The sequence below is a fragment of the Gossypium hirsutum genome, chromosome A07 (genome assembly GCF_007990345.1).
Source record: "Gossypium hirsutum isolate 1008001.06 chromosome A07, Gossypium_hirsutum_v2.1, whole genome shotgun sequence".
NCBI lineage: Eukaryota > Viridiplantae > Streptophyta > Magnoliopsida > Malvales > Malvaceae > Gossypium > Gossypium hirsutum.
In genome coordinates, this window is record NC_053430.1 from 50,311,017 (window position 1) to 50,327,522 (window position 16,506).

At 33.1% G+C, this 16,506-nt stretch overlaps 1 long non-coding RNA gene across 2 annotated transcripts; it reads left to right on the forward strand.

The window, feature by feature from the left end:
• The first annotated feature begins 2,307 nt into the window (after positions 1-2,307).
• LOC107952750 (uncharacterized) lies at positions 2,308-11,704 on the forward strand. Of its 2 annotated transcripts, none has more exons than XR_005930675.1 (8): positions 2,308-2,517; positions 3,551-3,685; positions 4,692-4,839; positions 9,888-10,028; positions 10,112-10,356; positions 10,437-10,638; positions 10,707-10,799; positions 10,877-11,704. It is a non-coding gene; the product is annotated as an uncharacterized lncRNA (long non-coding RNA). The 2 variants fall into 2 exon arrangements; XR_001698902.2 differs by having other exon boundaries at positions 2,322-2,517; positions 10,437-10,589.
• The last annotated feature ends 4,802 nt before the right edge of the window (positions 11,705-16,506 follow it).

Consider the following 16,506-nt stretch of genomic DNA (forward strand, 5'->3'; position numbering starts at 1 on the left):
AGGTCCACCATTAGCAGCGCTTTCCGAAAAACGCCGCAATAAATTATGCACGACGCCATCGTTTTATGTTGAGCTTTTTAGTTGCTTTAGGGCGCTTTTTTGGAAACGCCGCTATATATTGAGCATTAGCGGCGTTTTTAAAAACGCCGCAAAAAAGGTATAATTTTTTAATTAAATATTTAAATTCTTCAAAAAAAATGAGGCGTAGAAAAATTTTGAAAGTAAAAACATAGGAAAATATATTTTTAGAATAATTTTAAAGTTTTTTTGGTATATGACTGATTGTTTTTTAATTTATATATTAAAGAGATAGTATTGAATTTAAAATATTGAATAGTATTGAATTTAAAATATTGAATTAATTATGATTATAGTTTAGGATTTATGGTTTAGGATATATAGTTTAGGGTTTAAGGGTTAAGAGTTACTATTTGAAGGTTTATGAATTATGGGTTTAGGGATTATGGTTTATGGTTTAATAGTTAGAGTTTAAGGTTTAGGGGTTATGGGTTAAGGGTTAAGGGTTAGAGGTTTATGGTTTAGAGTCTAAGGGTTAGGGGTTAGGGGTTAAGGGTTAAGGATTTAGGGTTTAAGGTTTAGAGTTTAGTGTTTATGGGATAGGGGTTAGAGGCTTAGGTTTTAGATTAATTAGTGTTTTTTAATTTATATATTAAACAATTTCTTATATAATTGTAAAAGAGATAATATTTATTTGAATATATTAAAATTATGATTATAGTTTAAATTATTTAAGAGATAATAGATAAACTTTATATATCTTAAATGGTTTAAGATTTAATCTAAAAATATTTTGATATATTAAAAATAATTCAATTCAAATTAATTCTTCTACACTTAATTTATTTAAGTGAAATTTAAACTTAAAATTTCAAAGTTATATGCAATATAACAAATATTAATGAAATATAAAAAGTAAGACATTAGTGACGTTTTACAAAAAAAAGCCGCAAAGAAGCAAAATAGTATAACGAGAACGACATCTTTTTAATTGGAGATTTAGGGGATTTTAAAAAACGCCGCAAAAAACATAATAGTTTCTCGTAAACGACGTTTTAATAGGAGATTTAGGGGATTAGCGGCGTTTTGATATAAACGCCGCAAAAAGCAATATAGTATAACGAAAACGACACCGTTTTAATTGGAGATTTAGGGGATTAGCAGCGTTTTTTTGCAAAAAACATAATAGTTTATCCTAAACGTCGTTGTTTTAATTGGAGATTTAGGGGATTAGCGGCGTCTTATAAAAAAAAGCCGCAAAAAAGCAAAATAGTATAACGAGAACGGCGTCGTTTTAATTGGAGATTTAGAGGAGAAATACGCCGCAAAAAAACATAATAGTTCATCTTAAACGTCGTCGTTTTAATTGGAAATTTAGGGAGTAGCGCGTTTTTTGGCATTTTTTTTAAAAATGCTGCAAAAAAGCAAAATAGTATAACGAAAATGACGTCATTTTAATTGGATATTTAGGAGATTAGCGGCGTCTTTTTGCAAAAAAATAGTAGTTTAAGGAAAACGTTGTCGTTTTCATATATTTCAAGAGTAATATGGGTTTGAATCATACTTGTATTAATTTTAAAAAAAAAATTCAAATTATGCTATTATCCCATGTACTATATGTAAAATGTGTATTTAGTCCTTATATTTTAATTTGATTAGTTTTAGTCATTGTATTTTTCAAATCGATCAATTTTATCTTTTGTACTTTTCAAAATTTAAAAATTCAGTCATGATCACTCAAATGATAGCAATTATATTGTGCGTAAAGTTGTAGGTTGAATTCATGTTATCCAATTAGATCATTCTTGGTTCCTATACTTTTTGAATTTTAAAATTTTAATTTTGACACAAATAACAACCGTTTAATCTGTAACTGACTTTTTGTGAGTAATATGTTTTTTACATTAGATTTTAGAAATAGCAAAACTTAATGAATTTAATAGCTACCATTTAATTAATACTCCAATTTCAAAATTCGAAAATTATAATGACTAAAAATAACAAAATTAAAGTAAAAGGACTAAATCCACAACTTACATATAATTCAATGACTAATAGAAAAAAATAATAATTAAAAATATTTAACTTGTTTATATTTTAAAAATTAATAAATATAAAATAAAAATAACATGTATATATTTATAAAAAAAATTAAAACAATATCATTAGGTTTAAGTAAATTTATGTTAAGTATTTATAAATGTGAAAAAATTAAAGTAAAATTTAATTGGAGATTGGATTAGCCTAAACGACGTCGTTTTAATTTCTGAAATATTTTATTTTTCTCATGCCCGACACTTAGCCATTCCCCCCAACCCAAAACAGATTTCCCCAATTCTCTAGTTTCTTCTAATCCCTAACATACATCTGCAGTGAAGTCTCATTGTCGAGGTAACATACATCGGACTTGAATCGCATTTCTGTTTTGTAGGTTACTCGCAACAAATTGGTATAATCAGATGTTTTTCTCGTTTGCTTCATTGGAGTGTAAAATTTCAGGTAAGCTATTCTTTTATTTGAGAACAATTTGATTTCTTCTTTGTTTAACCTATGGGTTTTGGAGGAATTTCAAATCTATCTTCCCAGATTTGAGTTTCGCAACAATCTTAGTTTTGTTGTCCAAGTTTTAAAACATAGTTGGAGCAGGCCCTTGAATGGCTTCTATTTTCATATATGAGGACATTTACAAATTATTTCCATTTAATTTTTAGTGAAAAATCCAAAGATGAGATAGATAAATTAGTTAGGTTAGATTCTGTGATGATTGGTGAAACAAATGGCTTTTTCATATCTTTATATGGCAAAGAAAAAGCAGCTAAGTTCTTTTTCTTTCTTGGGCATGCTTAGATTTCCTGTATCAGTAAAACTAGAGGTCTTGGAACTGAAAATATGGTTGATTATATCGAAAAGAGAAGCTAAATTTTTGCCTGAAACTTGAAAGGTTAATAGCTTTTGTTTCCTAATTTACCAAGATCATCAGCAATGATGATGCATGCTTTGATAAACGATGAGGGTCCTTTAGTTATGTCCTTTACGCAAATTAGGTGTAATAGAAGAAAAAATTACACTTTCTCTTTGTAAACAGGTTAGTACTCTTTTCCTATATAAAGCTAAGGTTTGGAAATCCTAACCATTCTATATTTTATTATAGTAATATACCACTTTCTGATATATGGCTTCATTTTTATTTTCTGCTTCAATGGCGGGACTGTGTATTTGTGGTTCATCTGCTTGATATTGAGTTGAAATTTTTATGTTGGCACGGTGCAGTCAAATCAAATCTCTCGGTGGCTGAGTCGTTTAGTCCATATATATTCATTCTATTATGTTTGTGGCAATTCATGCATAGATTAATGAACTTATTGCCTAAATCGCTTGATCAGTGTCAAAACCAAAAAAAAAAATTGGATTGAAATTAAGTTATATATTTTATGAGAGCTAAAATCCAAATTTACCATTGTATTAGCTTATATCTTTATAAACTTGAGGAAGTGTTTGATGCCTTTTAATTCCTTTAATAATTATTGGCCAGCAAGAAGGTTGCAGATGCTAAACTTGCAAAAGATTTTCAAGCAGTTTTGAAAGAGTTTCAGAAGGCTCAACGACTTGCAGCTGAAAGGGAAACATCATACGCTCCATCTGTTCTCAAGGCAGTTCTTCCTTTAAGGTATCTAAGTGTATGAAGGTTTATCTGTAAATAGATGGGTTGTAGTTCATTCAATGTTTGGTGTTCATGGCATACATTTGTTTTCTTTAATTTTATTTTCAATTTACCTAATTAAATTAAATTATATTTAAAGTTTCATTTTAAATATTTTATTTTATTTGAATCCCGAAAATTAATTTCAATATTTTATTTTATTTTAACATTACATAATTTAAATTAAGTTGTAATTAAAGTTTTATTTTAAATATTTTAATTTATTTCACTTTAATTTAATATTTTAAATATTTAACCTTAAGTTTCTATAACTATAAGTATCTTTTAGTGCTTTAATTCTATCCAAGTAGGGCAACTTTGCAATTGAAATGATGCTTTTTTACTCTAGAGTTAAAGACTAGTTTATTAAAATAATTTCTTCTGCTGTCAAATGGAATAATATAGGGAGATTCAAACTAGTTCCCTTTAGCTGTTGCTGAAGGCTTTGAGTCACTTCCTTGGAGAGAAATTAGCTTGAAAAATCTCATTGCTATTAGCTAAAAGGCTTAACAGCATTAAATTGAGTAGAGATCTGCAACTAAGTCCTCTTTAGCTATCAGTAAATGATTTGGGTCACTGCCATTGGAGTTCTACATGATGATACTTAGCATAGTGGTCAAAAGGAAATTTACTGTATGTGTTATACAACCAGAAAGGGTTTAATTGTTTAAAATCACTACAGTGGCTTTGGATGTGGTAAAAAAATTTCTTATGGATTAGATTTTAATTTATTGCTCTAGTTTGTGCCGGCTCTTGTCAAAATACTTGAGTTTTGATGTAAATGGGTCAAAGAGCAACTCTCCTTGAAATATTGTAGTAAATAAATCCTTTATCTTCATAGTATAAATAAATCCTTCTAACATTTGATTTGTAGTCTGCTTCTTGCATATGGGTTGTGTGGCTTAAACATAGGGAAGAGTACATGGTGTTCCATTTTTTCTATTCTGATTGTTACTGCTATCATTGATTTCAGGCAGGAATGGTTCTGATGATCTGAAACTCTTACACCCTATTACTGTAAGGTTGCATCTAGCTGCTGTTGATCAGTTGCTGTTTCTACAAAATAATCTGAGGGGCTGTATTGAAGTGAAGGCTGCTAATCTTTACCAGTAACGGATAAGGTCTAAACTCTCAGAACCTCATTGTTTCTCTAAAGTAGATCATTTCTGTTTTTTTTAACAAAACTATTTATCCAATGCTAGTTCCTCCTATTTTTTTCCTTAACAAAGATATTTTAAAAATGAAAATCAAATAACGTAAATTTGATTATGCATTTATCCTATTATTGGATACAATACATCTATGTTGTGATGCTGATGAGAAAAACCTTTTACAACAAATGTACTTATAAATACTTCATACAAAAACAAATAAGATTATAGTCAAAATAACAATGTTCAAATATTAAAACTTAAGAGATTTTGTGTTAAAATTTTAATATGCGTTATTTTTTGTAGACTTCATATAAAAATATAAAAAGAAAAAAATTACAATATATTTATTATTTTAGAAAATAATTAAATAATTTAATACATTTTTAACTAAATTAAGTTTTAATTGATGGTTCACACTTTTATAATTATATTAAATTGTTTTACTATGTCAACTTTATCATTTTAATCAAACTCGTTTATTTTACATAATTATTTATTGTTAGGTTAATTTAGGTAATTGATGGGCTTAAAACTAACAAAACAAAAACCATTCATTTCTAAGTTTTGTGTTTGTTTGAATTTGATACGCTTCCCCACTTAAATTTACTTCAATATTTTAATTTAGGTATATAATATGAAAAATAATCAAAATATTATATCATTTAAAATTATCACAAATAATTTGGATTAATTTATTTAAATATTATTTAATTAAAATAATTTTTTTAAAGGGAAATAATATTTATCTTAATGTTAAATATATATCATATCATAACTTACATAACTTACAAAACTTACATAATACATAAATATATAACTTACATAACTTATGTAATACATAAATATATTTCATATCTTAATTTACATAACTTACATAACTTACAAAACTTAAATAATAAATAAATATATAACTTACATAGCTTACGTAATACATAAATATATTTTATATCATAATTTACATAACTTACATACCTTACATAAATTTATATCATATCATAACTTACATAACTTACAAAACTTACTTAACTTACGTAATACATAAATATACACGTGAAAACCCCGCAACTTACCTGAATTAGTTTACACCCATTAGATACTTGATATGTATTATCTATTTTAGTAACCGTAATTTATTGTAAACTTTAGACTTCAAGAACAACGAAATGGATAGGAGTTGGATGAATTTGTCAAGGGCAAGCAACGCCTATCGAAATGGAGTACAAACTTTTCTAAATTTTTCATTTCAAAATGCAATCCAAGAGAATATGATTCTTTGCCCGTGTAAGAAGTGTGGCAACATCAATTGGCATTTTCGTGAAGTTGTCTATGAACATCTAATTGTTGATGGCTTTATTCGGGGTATAAAAAATGGATTTTCCATGGAGAGTGTACATCTAGTAGAACCTCTTCAACGACTAATCTGACTTATCTTGATAATGCTTACCATCAGTGTGTTAGACAAGATGACATGGAAGGTATGTTGCGGGATGCATTTAATATGCACAATCATGGTGAGTAATCGTTTCCACCTAACTTTATTACATCCGATGATTGTAATATTGGTGGAAATGTTTTTTATGAAACGGGAACAAGTGTACCTGATGAGGAGCCAAATTAAGAAGCAGCGAAGTTCTACAATTTAATTAATAAAATGAACGAAGAACTTTATGAGGGATCAAAATATTCAAAATTGTCCTTCTGCATTCGTCTATTTCACTTAAAATGTTTGGGAGGGTGGACTGAAAACTCTTTTAAAATGCTGTTAGAGTTTCTGAGAGAGATGTTTCCGTTAGCAAAAATCCCCCAATCTTGTCAAGATATGAAGAGACTAATAAAAGATTTGGGCCTTGGGTACGATAAAATTCATAGTTGCCCAAATGACTGCATGTTGTACTTGGGTGATCAGAAGAACCAACAGCCTTGTCATGTCTGCGGTAAGTCTCGTTGGATGAATGGGAATATAGAAGATGTGAATGCAGATGAAGGTGGGGCACAGTTAAGAAAGAAGCCAGTCAAGGTTTTGCGGTATTTTCCCCTAATACCAAGACTTCAAAGGCTTTTCATGTTGTCAAAGACGGCCGATTCTATGAGGTGGCATAATGATCAACAAACTGATGATGGATTATTAAGGCATTCTACTGATTCTTTAGCTCGGAAATCGTTTGACAGTAAATTTCCAAGCTTTGCAAGCGATCCTCGGAATGTGAGGCTTGGGCTAGCAGATGACGGCTTTAATCCTTTTTAAAATCATGAGTACTTCGTACAATACTTGGCCTGTAGTGCTTGTTCTTACAATTTGCCTCCCTGGATTTGCATGAAGCAATCTTCATTTATTTTATCAATGATTATCCCTGAAGAGAAAGGTCCCGGAAATGATATTGACATCTATTTGCAACCACTTATTGAAGAGTTAAAACAGTTATGGTCGGGTGTTGAGACATATGATGTATTAAGAAAGGAGAACTTTAATTTACGTGCAGCTTTGTTATGGACAATTAATGATTTCCTGGCTTATGCTAATTTATCGGGTTGGAGTACTTAAGGACATTATGCATGTCCTTGTTGTGTTACGCAAACTTGTTCGAAGTGGTTGTATAATGGGAAGAAGTTCTCTTACATGGGCCATCGTCGGTGGTTAGATGGAAATCATAAATTTAGATTTCAGAAAACTCTATTTGACGGTACTGAAGAGTATAGAGGAGCTCCTGAGTAGACCGTTGGATCTGAAATCTTGTTTATGTTAAAAGATATCAACTTTTGTTATAGGAAGATGAATTAACCACCTAACACGCAAATAAAGAGAAAATTGAGGGATGAATCTAGTGATGAATCTGACGAAGAGGATGATCCTAATGAGGCGGACTTGTGGAAAAAGAGTATTTTTTTTGAGTTGCCTTATTGGGAGCATAGCATTTTACGCCACAATCTTGACGTCATGCATATTGAGAAGGATGTCTACGAGAACATAATTGGGACAATTTTGAATGTCGATGGAAAATTAAAAGACAATCTTCAGAGTAGACTTTATTTAGTTAACATGAGAACTCAGCGTGATCTTCATCCTCAAGTACTTCTGAATGGGAAATATCAGTTGCCGCCTTCTATTTTTTCAATGTCAAAGAAAGAGAAAGAGGTGTTTTGCATGGTGTTGAAGGATATAAAGGTCCTAGATGCGTATGCGTCAAATATATCTTGATGTGTTAGTTTTAAACATCGAAGATTATATTCATTAAAATCATTTGATTACTACATCTTGATGCAAGATTTACTCCCAATTGCTTTACGGTGCTGCATGTCAAAAAATGTGACATCCTGTATAATTGAACTATCCAATATAATGAAAGCTATTTGTGGCAAAGTTTTGGATGTTGAAGAACTTGAGAAAGTACATGATCGAGCCGCTTTAACTTTATGCAATTTGGAGAAGATCTTTCCACCTTCCTTCTTCACTATTATGGTGCACTTAGTAATCTATCTCCCTCACGAAGCAATACTTGGTGGACCGGTTTTTTATCGATGGATGTATCCTATAGAAAGGTGCTAATTTATTTGTCAAGTATTTATTAATTCGCCTCTATACATTTAGTTACAACTTTTGATAAATATTGTATATTGTGTTTAGGTTCCTAAGCAAATTGAAATCTTATTGTCGCAATAAGCGTTATCCAAAAGGATCAATTGCTGAAGGCTACTTGGAAAAGGAGTGCATAACCTTCTGTTCTAGATATTTAGAAGATATTGAAACACGATTGAATAGACCAAGTAGAAATGTTGGGCTCAATGATCATAACTTTGCCGAAACTTATTTATTCCAAAGTTATGGAGAACCATTCGGGAAAGTTGAAATTGTAGAATTAGATGATATATTGTGGATACAAGCACATCGATATGTACTTTTTCACCACGATTTAGTTGAACCGTTACGGAAGTAAGTTCTAAAATTTCATCACATATTCGTCGTTTTGTTTTGTTTATCTTCTAACCAATTAAACTTGTTTTTAATATAGAGAGTACAAACAAACTTTAAGATTTCTTGCACGCTCTTGAAGATTACAACATCGAGAGATTAATAAGTTATTCATAGAATCTTTTCATGAATGGTTAAGCCAAACGGTATGTAACTAGTTAATAAGTTACATATAATCGCGAAATTTAGTTAATCAAATGAGAATGTTTTTACATAATACGTTTATAATTACTCAATTTACTTTCGATTCAATAGGTTTGGAGTGGGAGGGACATCAATGACGAAATTAAATGGCTTTCCCAAGGTCTGAACAGAGTAATAAAAAGATATAGTGCCTTCCTCATCAATGGATACAGATTTCATACAAAATATCGTGAGAGAATGAGAACACAAAATTGTGGAATTGTTGTTAATTCTTCAATTACAAGTTATGCTAGTGTTAGGGGCAGGAATCCGGTTGAGGGTAATGTGGAGTATTACGGACTTCTTACCGACACTATTGAGTTGGATTATTATGGCAGATGGAAAGTTGTCTTATTTCGGTGTGATTGGGCTAATGTTAATACTGTTCAGGGAATTAAAAAAGATCAATTTGGTTTTATAATGGCTAATTTCTCTCGCTTGATTCACACTGGACAGCAATTTATGGACGAGCCATATGTATTTTCTTCTCAAGTGAAACAAGTTTTATATTCGAAAGATTCAACTGATGAGGGTTGGTATGTTGTACTCCGGAACACCCCTAGAGGCTTGTTTGACATGGGTAATGGAAGTAGAGATGACATCGTTGAAAGATCAAAAACATTACCATTTCCAGAACAAAACTTAGATGAAAATATCCCTAGTACTAGTACACAACATCAATGGATTTGACATGATGTGGATGAAGATATTTACGAATAATGATGTAGTAAGATTTTATGATTTTTTAATTATATGTAATATTATAATTTTAATCTTGGTAATGTTATATAATTTAACTATTTTATATGTACTATTATTGTTGTAATTTGTTACTAAAACTTCAACTATTTTATGTGTATTGCAGGAAAAATGCGTAGAAGAAGATTACGAGATTTAAGTATTGTCCAGAATACTCCAAATTCGAAAGAAGCAAATAGTGAACAGCAGACAGTTGTTGGATCTTCGAATGTGCTGGAGACACTTGACGGGCCTGCAGAATTTCAAAGTAATGTTAAGTTCATTTTACATGTGTTGACTTTTATTATTGATTTATTTGTCAATTTTAATATAATAATATACCGTTTTTAGCTGAAAGTGGTGGGACGCGCAGAGGTCGAGGACGTATGCTGCTTAAAGATTTATACAACTTAAATCTTATCGAGCGTGTCAAAGTAAATAGAAACAGTCATGGTCAGCCTGTTGGATCTGAAGCTCGACTTTTAGCAGGCTATTTGGGCATTATATCACGAAATGCCAATATGTTGCCCATCAACTACGAATCATGACATCACATGCTTGATAGCAACAAAAATCAAACTCTCTATAATATTAAGGTAACAAAACGTGAATCTAATTTATAATACTTTGGTTTAAGTTTCATTTATATTTACATTCTAAACTTGTGTTTTTTTAGGAGATATTTGCTTTAGAGGTCTCCAATGACTATATCAAGAAGGCATTGGGTAAAAATTGGAGAGACCATAAAAGCACTTTGAAAAAACTATATTTGAAGAAAGACATAAGCCTTGAAGAAAAAATTGAGAAATGTCCTGCCGGGAATGTTGAGGTACCAATGGGAAGATGCGGTTAGATTCTGCAATTCGAAGAAAGGAGATGTATTACGTATTTCCAAACTCTTATATATAGTGTTTACTATATACGTAATAATAATTTCATTATGTAGGACCATGAGCGAGTTGGAACAAGCAGCAGACAAAAACAAAAATTCACGCACACGGCAGGGTCGAGAAGTTTTGCTTTTGTAGCTGAGGCCGAGGTATTATGAATTTAGTAATTCTTTCAAATATTAATGACTTTCTACTATTAAATAATATTTTTACTACTTTATTGTAGGAAGTCTCGTCTGGTCACAAAGTTGGACGCCTTCAGCTTTTTGAGATTATGCATAGCAAGAAAGATAGATCTCCTATGACATTCGAAGCTGGAGAAATGATATATTTACTTAATAAAATTTGATTTATTATAAATATTTATAATGTTTAATTATAATGGTTTAATTCATCATTAGTAGTTTTAAATAATGTTAAGTTATGTTGCATTCCTTTTTATTATATATTTTGTTTCTAACTCTTTTATTGATTTTTTAGGAGAAACTAAAGGAGAAGAAGGCGGAGTATGAAGCGATTGCTTCAACTGATAGTTCTGTTAATCTTAAGAACATTGATAATAGAATTATCACTGATGTTTTGGGTCCTGAAAGGTCGGTCGGGTTCAATTTCAAGGATCTGGTGTTACCTCGACCCAATATTTTAGGTCCGGCTCCCAACAATACATGCCTTTTGGGATTCAAGCTCAAGCTGAAGTTCAGAGGTTAAGAGACCAGATAGCTTAGATGCAAGTGAACACGGTTGAGTAAATTGTCGAGGTTCAAAGAAAATATGAAGAACTCCAGCAACAACTTAGAGCGGAGGCAGCAGAGAGGGAGGCAGCGGTAGCAGCGATGAAGGCAGAGGCAGCAGCGATGGCAGTAGAGCAAAGCAAAACGTACGATGAACTCCAGTTACAACTTCAGTAAATGATGCAGATGTTACAGCAGTCGCAAAAGCCGCCATCTTAGACATTAGTTTTCTCCTTGTAAGAATGTTTTTAACATTGTCACATTTAACATTATTGTAAGAATATTACTTAATTTATTAATTATATCATAGATCTTTCGTTGAATTTGAAGTATCATTTAGATTTAATGTTTTTTATTGTATTTTTTATGCTACATTTGCTGTTTTTGGTTGGATTTCATGTTATATTTACTGTTTTTGGTTGGATTTAATGCAAGAAGGGTTGGATATTGGTGAAAAATGTACATTTCAAATCTGCCAAAATTAGCGGCCTTTGTGAAAAAAGCGCTGCTAAAAGTCATGGCTTTTAGCGGCGCTTTCCCAAAAAATGCCGCTAAAAGTCATGGCTTTTAGCAGCGCTTTTCTCACAAACGCCGCTAAAAGTCATTGCCTTTAGCGGCACTTCCCCAACAAACGCCGCTAAAAGCCCTTTAGCGGCGCTTCCCCAACAAACGCCGCTAAAGGTCATGACTTTTAGCGGCGATTTTCTCACAAACGCCGCTAAAAGCCCTTTAGCGGCGCTTCCCCAACAAACGCCGCTAAAGGTCATGACTTTTAGCGGCGATTTTCTCACAAACGCCGCTAAAAGTCTTGATCTTTTGTTGCGTTTTTTTTCAAATAAACGTTGCAAAATTTGGTGGCGGTTCCTATAGAGGTATTTTTTGCAGCGCTTGGGAAAAACGCCGCTAATAGTTTCTATGGCGCTTAAAAGCGCCGTTAAAGGCTAAAAAAATGCTGCTAAAAGTTTGTTTTCTTGTAGTGATTCTAAGGGGTTCAACGGATAATTTAACGAGTATGTCAAAGAAGAGAAAGAGCATGTATGTTTTACGAATTTGTACAGGTATGTACATAAAGTTTATAAGCATTGACTTCATGATGTTGTGAGTTTATGGTTTCTATGAGAATATTTTTGCGAAAAGTCTTGTGATTATTGATCTATACTTGTGATGTACGAAATATATGGTAAGTTCGGTTGGCGATCGTGTAATTGGCTTTTGGGCCAAATTGAGTTATGATCTAGCATGTTTTATTCGCATGAACTGTGATTCATCAGATATGAGAAAGAGGAAAGATTGACATAATTGCCTATTAAAATGATTATGGGAAGATATGAGCTTTGGACAATTGAAAGATGTTAAAATAATGCTTGAAATGTGAATACTCATTATTAATGTGCATGTTATTATGAGGTTTGAAATGATTGGTTGATTGCGGTAATCTATTATAATGGAAAGATTACCATTATTAGGCTAATGCCAAAATTTGTTAAATTATGCTTATAAGTTGATAGAGTAAACATCATGATTGAATAAAATTATAACTATGAGATTTATAGCAATTGGAATTATTTTGTGTTTAAATTGTTGAACTTGATAAATTCCTAATAAGAGTTGCTTATTATTTTCATGTGGACTTACTAAGCTATATAGCTTATCCCCTTCCTTTCCTATGTTTTATAATGTTGTCAAGCTAGCTTGGGTTGGAGATCGCTGGAGATCCTATCACACTATCAAGCTATCAATTTTGGGTATTGATGAATTCAAGTATTTTGAGTTTATGGCATGTACAAGTACTTGGTCTTTTAGGTCATATGTGCCATTATGACTTTAGCCAATGTATTGACTTGTAAGAGTCAAAGGCTTGTTTTGATATTTGACCATGTAAATTGACTTATTTGGCTAACATGGTTGTAAGCCTAAGTATATTCATATGTATGTCAATGCCTTTGGTGATATGATCATGGTATGCATAGTGAATGTGAATTGTTTGGAAATGTGATTTATGACATGAATGTGAATGTTTACTAATGTGGTCTATTGATGGGATGATAAATTTGTGTGTACAATAAGGTAACTAGAAAGTAGCTAAATGAAGCCTAATGAAGGTGAAATTGACATGAATGATTTATGGCATGATAAATGTTATGTGTATGATAAATGTTGATATGGTATTGGTATGTGATGTTCATAATTTTGAATGGTTTGGTTGATCTTACATGCTTGAATTTGTGCCATGTGATGTTGTGTAGATGTGTGCAAGTGAGGATGGCAAAATGGCTTGGTAAATAGCCTTATTTTTCTCTACACGGGCATGTGTATAAGCCGTTTGTGACACATGATTAGCCCCATGGGTGTGTGATCCGGCCGTGTGTCCCCTACACATAAATTGTTGCAAAATAAAATGCTCAATATCGAGCACACGAGCATGAGACGCAGCTGTGTGTCTCAGCCGTGTGAAGGACACGGCCACGGGACACGGGCGTGTGTCTTGGCCGTATGACTTTAATTTGTTCTTGGATGACAAACAGAGAGTTACACGGGTTAGGGACACAAGCGTGTGTGACCACATGGTCTGCCCACACGGGCGTGTCCCAAGCCACACGAACATAAAAAATTTTCTAAGTGTTGTAAAATTTTCCAAAGTTTTCGGTTTAGTCCTGAACCACTTCCAATATATGTTTGGGGCATCGTATGCTCGTTCCAGGGACGATATGAGTGTAAATGAAAAGTTTTAAATTTGGATGGAAGTTTATGTCTTGATTTTGTATGTTTGCTTACGTTTAAGTCTAGTAATACCTCGTACCCTGTTCTGGCTTCGAATACGGGTAAGGGGTGTTACAAATCGCGTGGAGCGTCAAAGTAAAAACTGAGAGAGAGGCAAGAATTAGAGAGGGGCACCAGTTCTATTTGTAAAGAAAAAGGATAGTACCATGAGGATGTGCATCGATTATCGACAGTTGAATATGTTAACTTTGAAGAATAAGTACCCACTTCCGAGGATCGATGATCTGTTTGATTAGTTTTTTGGGGTTGCTATATTCTCAAAAATAGATCTCTAGTCTGGGTATCATCAGCTTAGGGTTAAGGAAGCTAATATTCAGAAGACGAATTTTAGGACTCATTATGGGCACTAAGAGTTTCTAGTTATGCCTTTCGATTTGACGAATGCTCTGGCTGCATTCTTAGATCTGATGAACTGAGTTTTTAAGCTATATCTGTATCAATTCGTCGTCGTCTTCATGACGATATTCTAGTGTACTCTAAGACTGAGGTTGAGCATGATGAGCATTTTAAAGTTTCGAGCGAAGCAGCTCTATGCTAAGTTGAGCAAATGTGAATTCTGGTTACGGGAAGTAACATTTTTGGGGCACATAGTTTTTGTGGAAGGGATTCGCGTTGATACTAGGAAGATTGAGGTTGTGCTTAATTGGAAACAATCTAAGAACATTTTTGAGATCCATAGTTTTTTGGTTCTTGCGGGTTATTATCAGAGGTTTGTTGAGGGGTTCCCACTGATTGTAGCTTCTCTAACTAATCTTCTACGCAAGAATGTTCCTTTCGTCTGGACTGATGTGTAACATTGAGCTTCGAGAAGCTCAAGTTTGTTTTGACTCAGATTCCTGTTTTGAGACAGCCTAAATATGGTAAGGAGTTTATAGTGTACAGTGATGCATCGCATGTCATTCTAGAGTGTGTACTAATGCAAGATGGTAAGGTTGTGGCTTATGCGTCCTGGCAGCTGAAGTCACACGAGAGAAATTATCTGACGCATGATCTCGAGTTAGCTGCAATGGTGTTTGTGTTAAAGATCTAGAGGTACTATCTGTATGGTGAGAGGTGTATTATCTACACCGATCACAAAAGCATAAAGTACCTCCTTACTCAAAAGGAGTTGAGTCTTAGGCAGCGTCGATGGATTGAGCTACTCAAAGGTTATGACTACACGATAGAGTATTATCCCGATAAGGCCAATACAGTGGCTGATGCTCTTAATCATAGAGCGATGACTGATTTGAGGGCAATGTTCGCTCGTCTCAGTTTGTTTGATGATGGGGTCTGTTAGCCGAGTTGCAAGTTAAGCCGACTTGGATTGGACAGATTCGAGAAATACAGTTAGGGGATGAGTCTCTGAGTCTGCGATTTCGTCAGGTTGAAAGTGATAGTACATCTGATTTTGGATTGAATAAAGATGGAGTTCTATGCTTCCGAGGACGAGTTTGTGTACTAAACAATTTTGATTTGAGACAATCGATTTTGAGGGAGGCGTATAGTAGCCTTTATGTTATCCATCCCGGTGGTAATAAGATGTATCGGGATCTCTGTGAACTGTACTAGTGGCCGGGTTTGAAACGAGAGCTAACGAATTTTGTTGCTCATTGTTTGATGTGCCAGCAAGTTAAGGCTGAGCATCAATTGCCTTCGGGTTTGCTCCAACGCATCAAAATTCCCTTATGGAAATGGGAACGTGTGACGATGGACTTCGTTAGTGGGCTGCCTTTAACATCCACTAAGAGGGATACTGTTTGGGTCATCATGGATCGATTGACCAAGTCCGCTCATTTTATTTCGGTTCGAACGGACTACTTTCTACACAAGATAGCGAAGCTCTACATTTCTGATATTGTAATACTGTACAGGGTTTCGATTTCGATAATATTTGATAGGGATCCTCACTTCACTTCTCAATTTTAGAAGAAATTGCATGAAGCTCTGGGGTTGAGATTGAACTTCAGTACTTCGTTCCATCCTCAGATCGATAGTCAATCTGAGAAAGTGATTCAGATACTAGAGGATATGCTTCGGAGTTGTGTGATTGATTTTTGAGGTAGTTGGGAAGATTTTCTGCTTTTAGCTGAGTTTGCCTACAATAATAGTTTCCGATCTAGTATCTAGATGGCACCTTACGAGGCTTAGTGTCGTACTTCGCTATGCTAGACTGAGTTAGGTGAACGATGGGTTTTGGGTCCTGAATTGATTTCTGAGACTGAAGATGAAGTCAGATTGATACGGGATTATCTTAAGACAGCTTCTAGTAAACATAAGTCTTATGCGAATTTGATAGGGAGGGATATTGAGTACTCTGTGGGTGATTTCGTATTTCTTAAGGTATCTCGTTGGAAGAAAATTC